Here is a 9,090-nt window from a genome sequence, read left to right as displayed (position 1 = left end):
CAAAACTCCCTTACCTATTGAAATATGGTAGTTCTGTTCCACTTTGCTCTCAAACTTCTGAACCCGTTCAGTGCAGCCTGGCTCATCCATCAGTCTCGGTCCTGTGAGTAGGACTCTGTGTGCCATCTATCCTGCTCTCTTCTGTTGTGAGGTCTCGTGCCCCTCACTACCCTGGCTGCCTGGGCCTAATGCCCACCATTCTGCATGGAATGGCTGAGCGAGACCAATCCCCTGGCAGCGGGGTCAGCGCCACCCCAACAGAAGATGGTTGGCACAGCACAGGGCTGGCCCACTTTCTGGTGATGGGGAAATGAACAGTCCAGGGGCCTGGTTTCCCTAAAGCATCTTAAGGCGAAGTAATGATAGCAAAAATGTGTAGAATCTTAGGAATTGGCTTTAAAACTGCAAAATGTTCTCAGTCTCATGGCAGCACTTTTTTGTTCTCTGCCCTGTGGCAAAAAGTGTAGAATTGCAATTCACTTAAAGTAATAATTATGACTGTAGAATAGCATTAGGAAACAGCATTTTGTTTTTCTCTGCACCATGGCAAAATGTGTTGAAATGCACATTTTGGCAGAGGTCAGTGCCCCGTGGCCCCCTTGACCCCAAATGCGGTAGTCTGGCCCTGGGGGTGCTGAGGGAGGATAAAAAGTCCTAACAAAGCATTTTGTCAATGTGCCTCTCAGTCCATGAAAAATAGGCCCTGCTTTTCATGTAGATTTGGTTCAGTTGGAATATTATGAAGTGACCTGCCAGCCTTGACTTACTGAGTGAGAATTTCTGAAGAATTTAAACTTTGCCCAAATGATCATGGTATTGAAAAGGCTACAGATAAAAATCATCACCGTTGATATCACCCAATAGTCTTTGGAGCTGTTTCAAATATTATGTAATGTGAAAAACTTTGAAATGTGTCATTTTGATTAAGAAAATGTTATATAACTGTCTGCATGTAAAATAGAATTATGCGACGATATGGGATGCCTTAAGGCTTGCTCTCTGCCTTGTCTCCTGATTCTTCATAACAATGTTTCTTTCTTGTCCCCATCCAATCAAAACGTCGCTGTGTGCGGAGGGTGGGATTTCGACATTGGGTCTACGGGTTTGCGGTGTTTTTATTCGCCTGTGAAGGAATGCAGGACATAGACCGTTTATACAGATTTACACCAGCCTCCAATGGTCAGGATAACCGGATTTACGATGGGACTATAGTTTATTACAAGCAACAATTGTTCATTTTGGTCAGTGACTACATTGCTCCAGTGAAGATTTGCGCTAATGAGCTCACCGCCAATATAAAGCTGAAAGGTTTGACTTTGTTTCTTTATCTTTCCTTTGCCGTAGTGTGCTTGTTACAATGTAACAACCTATCGTGTGTGTAGGCTACTGGATGTGTTTATTTTGTACCTGTGCGCGCGTGCGTTTATGTGTGTGCGCCTCGAGTTTGTAGGAAACTGGAAATCCTGAAAATGTTCTCTAGGAAAATGTCTCCACAGAACCAGACTTTTCAGCTATTATGCAAGTTATATTATTAAGTAGCCTATGTATCTTGTCACTTAAAATATAATTTCACCTTTTGTATTCATATTCAATTTGTATTGATGAAATTGGCAGTGTAGCCTGTCATGAGTGTGTAGGTGTTTTATTGTCAGAAGTGTGACAAATTTGACAGATAGGCCTCCATTGCGCCCGAACAAAAGGCAATTTGCCTATAACCATTTTCTTACAATGTGATAAGCTATCCGATATGAAAATTAAGACCAAATAGTCCATGAAAACAGATTGGCGATCCAGTACTCCTCTTTCTTGGAAAGACAACATACGGTAAAAACGCGCACGGGGGAACATTCTTGGTCTTGTAATTTTTGGCCCGCAGGACAGATAATGTTTTTTGTCCACGTGAGCGCGCGGAGGAACGTTTCTTCAGTCTTCTTCTGGGCAGGTGCTGTGTAGAAACCTACTAGGATAGACCAGACACCGCCTATAGTTCAGCTAGGCATTGATTTCACATTATATATATTTTTTTAATTACGCAAGTCAGTTGAGTACAAATTATTATTTACGACGGCCTTCCTGGGAACTGAACTGCCTTGTTCAGGGAGCAGAACGACAGGTTTTTTATCTTGTCTGTTCGGGGATTCGATCCAGCAACCTTTCGGTTACTAGCCCAACGCTCGAACCACTAGTGCCACATCGCGGCTCTTTTTAGGGAATATTCGCACTCCACATGCCCGACTTCCACGGTAAGTGTTATTCTCTTGGGAAAAATAGATCCCAATCTCTCACCAGAAAGTTTCTCTCTGAGATTGTCTTTTCAGCCTGTGCCATAACTGAACATAACTGCTCATTTATCTGTTTGTCTGTGATTGTTGTGTGTCTGCCTTTACCATTTCTCCAGTATTAATGTCATATGAATGTGACTCCAGGCGTTGTACATTCCTATAAAACGGCACATAAATTTGAATAGGATATACGATTGAGTGCTCTTTGAGAAACGGTGTCCAATTGTTGGATCTTGTTTCTCTCATGAAACTATGCACTCAGCATTTATTCTTTTTTTTGCCATGTTCATGTTGTAGACAACTTCAGAGCAATGAATTGAGTTTCACCCTCTGCTCTGCCTCTGGCGCAGGGTGTTAGTTTGTTCCTCTACAATGGTACGGCGAGAGACCTACCTAGGCAATATGAGTTAAACATTTCATAGACCATATGTAGATCTCTTCCCTACACATCTGGTTGGTCTGGTCTGCTGTTAATGCCACTCTTTTGCAATGACAAGTTGTAACTTGTTCCATGTGACACTATGTTCTTGTGGTTAATCACAGATGATCATAAGTGATATTACTGGTTGACACCACACCTGCAGCAAGGAACTGTGTGACCCTGTTTAAATCATGTCAAATGCATTGTGAGAGAGTCATTCATCCGTTTGTAGATTAGTGCAAGCAAAGGCTCTGTTACGCTTTCAACAATGTATTCATGTTGGGTCAGCGATTACAGGAAAGAAGCGACACGAGAGGAAGAATGCATTTAAGAAAACACAGATCTTACTCTTACTGAACATAACAGATGATATTCAAATCCATTTATCACTAGCCTATAATAGTGTCATGTGGCATAGTGTGCATTTAAAGTCCTCAACAGACCGCGTTAATGAGTACTCCATCTGGGTCAATGGGAGGGTCTGATAGTTGGTTCAGCTATACATGGAGTTATTTAATGGATTCATACCTTCTGCCTCAGTACGGACATGAACCGGTGAATCCTGTTGTTCAGGGTACACTTGACCGTCAGTCATATTGTGTGTGTGTTGAGGTGATATCTTCCATGTTCCATTTCCTGCACACACTGTACAGAATCATGCAGCTAGATGACAATGCAATGTTCTATGGGGCGAACGATGTGCCCTGTTCTTGTTTGCATAAAACAGACGTGCCCATGTCAACATGCTCCCCGCGTAGACTTCTTATCTTCAGCTCCCGAGTTATAGTCATCTATTGAGGAAGGTCATGTGACGAGATCACGAGCCAGGGAAAGAATTTCAGAATTCAGGAGTTGGGCGAGAGAGTGGAGCAGAAAGAGGGAAACGGGGGAGAGAAGCTGCGTATTCAGAAGAGATGGGGTAAAGGGGAGGTGGAGAGGAGAGAGGGAGGACGGAGGGGAAGAAATTAGAATATTTGTACATTTTGAAACACGATGGTAGGGGAACTGAGGATGGCCACTGGCAGTCACTCTATTTAGAGTGCTTGTTTTACCCTTGTCTGCTGTATGTGGCAACCATTACCATGCTCTTGCACACAAACAAACAAAGTCGGACACTCACTGACACCTCTGACTGAGGGTTTAACCTACTTCTCACATTCTTGTTACTATTTTGCACAATTGTATAGTATTTTAGATAGAAAGTCACGAATGATCAAGTCCTTGCCAATACATGATTCAGAAGAGAAATATGTTGCTACTGTGCAGAACAGCCTTGTGAGTGGGTGGTGTAGTTGAGATTGGGTGGAAGTGAGCACATGAGAAGTGGTTGGCATCAGAGGCCCATGAGCAACACCTCCAAAACCTCCCGTTATTCGACTACAACAGAAATAGACCAACAGAATTCCCATTCTATTAGTTGATGGAGACAGTGGAGGATGATGAGGGGGAAACGGGTCATAATAATGTATGTGATGGCACAAATGGAATGGCATCAAATGCATAGAAACCATGTGTTTGATACCATTCCGCTGATTCCGCTCCAGCCATTACCACGAGCCCGTCCTCCCCAAACTCCTGTGGATGGAGAAGGAAATTTGAATCGGAAAGGACCGCACACTGTTACTACACACACCCAGGACTCCAAACTGACATGCTCAGTTTCACCATAGTTTTAGATTCCAGGCTATACGTCTGTGTTATTCATAAGTTGTTTTACTGGTTGTGACAGAACGTGCAGGGTTTTTTTTTTTAAGTGAACTGAGAACCATCATATCTATGCACTCATTGCAGGGTGCTCATTGTCATGAGATCTAATCAGATAGACTGGTCTTCATCAGGACCAAATTTACAACATGAACTTGCTTCTTGGGATAACTCAATTAGCAGAATAAGTATGTGTGCATACAGGTAGTGCCATTCCAAGGAGCACACGAACCCCCCCCCCCCCCAAAAAAAAAAATGGAGGCCACGGTGTAATCACTGTGTCCAAAACATTAGGAGCACATTACTAATATTGAGTTGCACCCCTTTTGCCCCCGAACAGGCTCAATTCGTGGGGGCTTGGATTCTACAAAGTGTCGAAAGCGTTCCACAGTGATGCTGGCTCATGTCGACTCCAATGCTTCCCACTGTTGTGTCAAGTTGTCTGGATGTCCTTTAGGTGGTGGACCATTCTTGATACACACAGGAAACTGTTGAGTGTGGAAAAAAACAGCAGTGTTGCTCCTGGCAATTACTACCATACCCTCTGAATGGCACACATACACAATCCATGTCTCAATTGTCTTAAGGCTTAAAAATCCTCCTTTAACCTGTCTTCTCCCCTTCATCTACACTGATTTGAAGTGGATTTAACCAGTGACATCATTAAGGGAGCATAGCCTTCACCTTGATTCACCTGGTCAGTCTATGTTATGGAAAGAGCAGGTGTTCCTAATGATTTGTACACTCAGTGTATATCATATCAATATGTGCAACCCACTATCGAAGCTTATTGTGAAATAGACACTAATTACTTGGATTGCAACGTCATACAGAATTCATTATAATATAATTCAAATTGAAGGGGCAGTAATTGGGAGCACGCTAGACTTTGAAGTGACTTCAGTGAATCTGTGAGGAACAGGAAATTAGTGATGTGCAGGTCACAAATTATTATTTTTGAAACAACCTTTTTTACTGCCTCGAGAGATGTGTTCCTAATGTTTTGTACACCCAGTGTATGTTTTAAATGAAGACTTTGCCTATTGAAACCAGCAGCACGCTTTGCAAACCACACACTGATACGCACAGCCTTGTATTTATCCAAATCATTGGCACCTCATCACCCCTCTTTCATTGATATGATTATCATGCATGCAAATTATTCACCCTCTGTTCTCAGCCCTGAACCCAGTGACCCCACTAGCATGGTTCAATGTCACAGACACAAGCTATTGTCTTGTCTCGCGTTCTCTGTGTGTGTGTGTGTGTGTGTGTGTGTGTGTGTGTGTGTGCGTTTGCATGTGTGTGTGCACATTTCCATGAATAAGAACTTCCAGTTCAGCATGTGTGTGTATTGAGCAGAATTGCTACTCATTTTCATAGAGCCCAGGCCAGTCTGTAACAGTCGGCCCTTGGCCCTGCTCTTTCCAGACTGGGCCTCAGTCACAAAGCACACTTTGTCCCAGCAAATGTGATAAGGCCTGCAGCTGGGCCACCATGCAGTGTCATGTCCCCTCTCACACTGCACATCACAGAGCCTGAGGTATGCATAATAATGTCAGGGCAACCTCCAGGTAATATTTCACCCAGCCAACACTGAGATAAGTGCCCTGACTCTGACAAATCATCAGACCAAAGCAACTTCCATTCTGAGCCTTAGCATAGGACTTATATGAGGCTGTTGTAGTAACTGTACTCTCACAAAGAAAGCCGTATGGATGGTGGTCACAGGAGGTTTGTGGCACCTTAATTCGGGAGGACGGGCTCGTGATAATGACTGGAGCGGATTTTAGTTTGATGGTGCTCTTTAACATACACTCTTAGAGGAAAAGGTGCTATCAAGAGCCTTAAAAGGGTTATTTGGCTGTCCCCATAGGATAACCCCTTGAAGAACCCAAGAAGTCAATTTCTTCAGCAAAGTGCCATAAACAGAAGAGAAGCTGTGAAGGTCAGTTGATTGTCATCATGTCATATTATTGCATACAATCCATACGGTTTGCTTGTTCAGCACATACATGTTCCGCTGTTTGTGTGTGCCTCAGTGGCTATCACTTAATATTTCCTGTAGTGATGGGAAGTTCAACGCTTTTTACCGACTCAGATCGTTTCGACTCGTTCAGTCAAAAGTAGGACTCTTTCGACTCATTTCGTTATTTTTATTTAGTCATGCCCAGAGCGCGCAGGGCCCCCTACCGGCCAACGATTAACTAAAAACTTGACCGCCTCATGATTCTACAAGCCTCTCGTTCACCATAAGGGGCTTATTGGAGCTGTCATTTGTGACTTACTAAAGTGTGCTTCAAACAATGTACATTTGTGATAGCTAGGCATACAACCAGACTAGATTGTGAACGACTCTTTGCGGAATGACTTGCCTGCCGAGAGTGGGAGATAAGCACTGCTGCAGGCCCCCCAAATGATTCTTCCTCGATTTTATTGAACAGAGGCAGGCTGTCTAGGCTTCTACAAAGCTGTATAGCTTTCAATAATCAATGAATCACATTCATTATTACGCCATGAGATCAAGTACCAGTTCTTAACATGTCTTCTTCTTCTCTATGCTGCAAGATCTATTTTCGTGCGCGCACATCTCTAGCCCGTCTCTGGGACCGCTGAGCTGGAGAAACGGGTCTGAATCCTGCCGTAGAGGACTCATCGTGGCCAGCAGAGCAGATCAAACTAACCACTAAAAGGAACGGGTCACTCTGGAAAAATGTATCATGACTCAAGTCAGTAAAAAAGGTTGTTTCAAAAATAATCATTTGTGACCTGCACATCACTAATTTCCTGTTCCTCACAGATTCACTCAAGTCACTTCGAAGTCTAGAGTGCTCCCAATTACTGCCCCTTCAATTTGATTGATATTTGTCACGGCCGTTGAATGAAGAGGACCAAGGTGCAGCGTTGTGGGCGTACATATTCCTTTATTTATATGACGCCAACAATAAACAATCCAAACACAACCGTGACGCTATAGTGCCAACAAACAAAGACAACTACCCACCATCACAGGTGGGAAAAGGGCTGCCTAAGTATGGTTCCCAATCGGAGACAACGATAGACAGCTCTCCCTGATTGAGAACCATACCCGGCCAAAACAAAGAAATACAAAACATAGAAAAATGAACATAGAATGCCCACACTAATCACACCCTGACCAAACCGAAATAGAGACATAAAAAGCTCTCTAAGGTCAGGGCGTGACAATATTGAATTCTGTATGACGTTGCAACCCAAGTAATTAGTGTCTATTTCACAATAAGCTTCGTTAGTAGGTTGCACATATTGATATGATATACACTGTGTACAAAACATTAGGAACACCCGCTCTTTCCATGACATAGACTGACCAGGTGAATCCAGGTGAAAGCTATGATCCCTTATTGATGTCACTTGTTAAATCCACTTCAATCAGTGTATATAAAGGAGAGGAGACAGGTTAAAGAATGATTTTTAAGCCTTGATACAATTGAAACATGGATTGTGTATGTGTGCCATTCAGAGGGTGAACAGGGTAGAGGTACCAGACACACCAGTTTGAGTGTGTTAAGAACTGCAACGCTGCTGGGGTTTTCACGCTCAACAGTTTCCCGTGTGTATGAACAATGGTCCACGACCCAAAGGACACCCAACCAACATGACAAAACTGTGGGAAGGGTTGGACTCAACATGAGCCAGGAAAGCTTTCAACACCTTGTAGAGTCCATGCCCTGACAAATTGAGGATGTTCTGAGGGCAACAGGGGGTGTAATATATTCCTAATATTTTGTTCACTCAGTGTATTTCCATTTAGCGTATCTGAAATACCATTGAGTTAGAGACAGGGAGATATGATGAGAGATTTAAATATCAGTAAGTAGGGCAAAATGAAACTTTCTCAACAGAAACTCTCAATAGATGAAGAATAGATGAAAAACTAGCATTTTTTTGTTGTTTTGCCAGCTGAAAAATGGCAAGCAAAGCATGCCTGCAACATTGAACATGGTTTGAGTTGCTGGGTTCACAAACATAAGGCTCTTATTGTCACGTATTAACAAGGTAGGTGGAATCAAGCGCAGAGAGCAGGTGCAGTGAGTCGATAGTTTATTCTCCGGAACAAACACTGAAAACCCGAAAACAGGGTGAAATAATCCAACACAGGATTAAGATATATCGGAGCAAATAACACAATACGTATTCACTAAAATACATGAAACCAAAACAATCCCGCACGAAACAAGGGCGGGACAACCTACTATAAATAAGGACGTCAATAAACTAAAATACACACAGGTGAAACTAATAAGACAAAACCAACAGACAAACGAAAAAGGGATCGATGGTGGCTAGTAGGACGGTGACGACGACCGCCGAGCACCGCCCGAACAGGCAGGGGAGCCAACTTCGGCGGAAGTCGTGACACTTATTGACTATGTCCCATGCTATCTGAACAGAAGGAGCCCTCTGTTCAGTACTACATAGCAGGAACATGTTATTGTCATGCTAGTTTTGTTAGCTAACAGCCCCACCATAAGACACTGCATCTCAGTGCAAGAGGCGTCACTGCAGTACCTGGTTTGAATCCAGGCTGCATCACATCTGGCAGTGATTGGGAGTCCCATAGGACGTCTTCTGGGTTTTGCCGGGGAATTTGTTCTTAACTGACTTTCCTAGTTAAATAAAGGTTTAATTAAAAACAATAAT

Source organism: Oncorhynchus clarkii, chromosome 3 (assembly GCF_045791955.1).
Source record: "Oncorhynchus clarkii lewisi isolate Uvic-CL-2024 chromosome 3, UVic_Ocla_1.0, whole genome shotgun sequence".
In the NCBI taxonomy this organism is placed as follows: domain Eukaryota; kingdom Metazoa; phylum Chordata; class Actinopteri; order Salmoniformes; family Salmonidae; genus Oncorhynchus; species Oncorhynchus clarkii.
Note: the sequence above shows the minus strand (reverse complement) of the source record.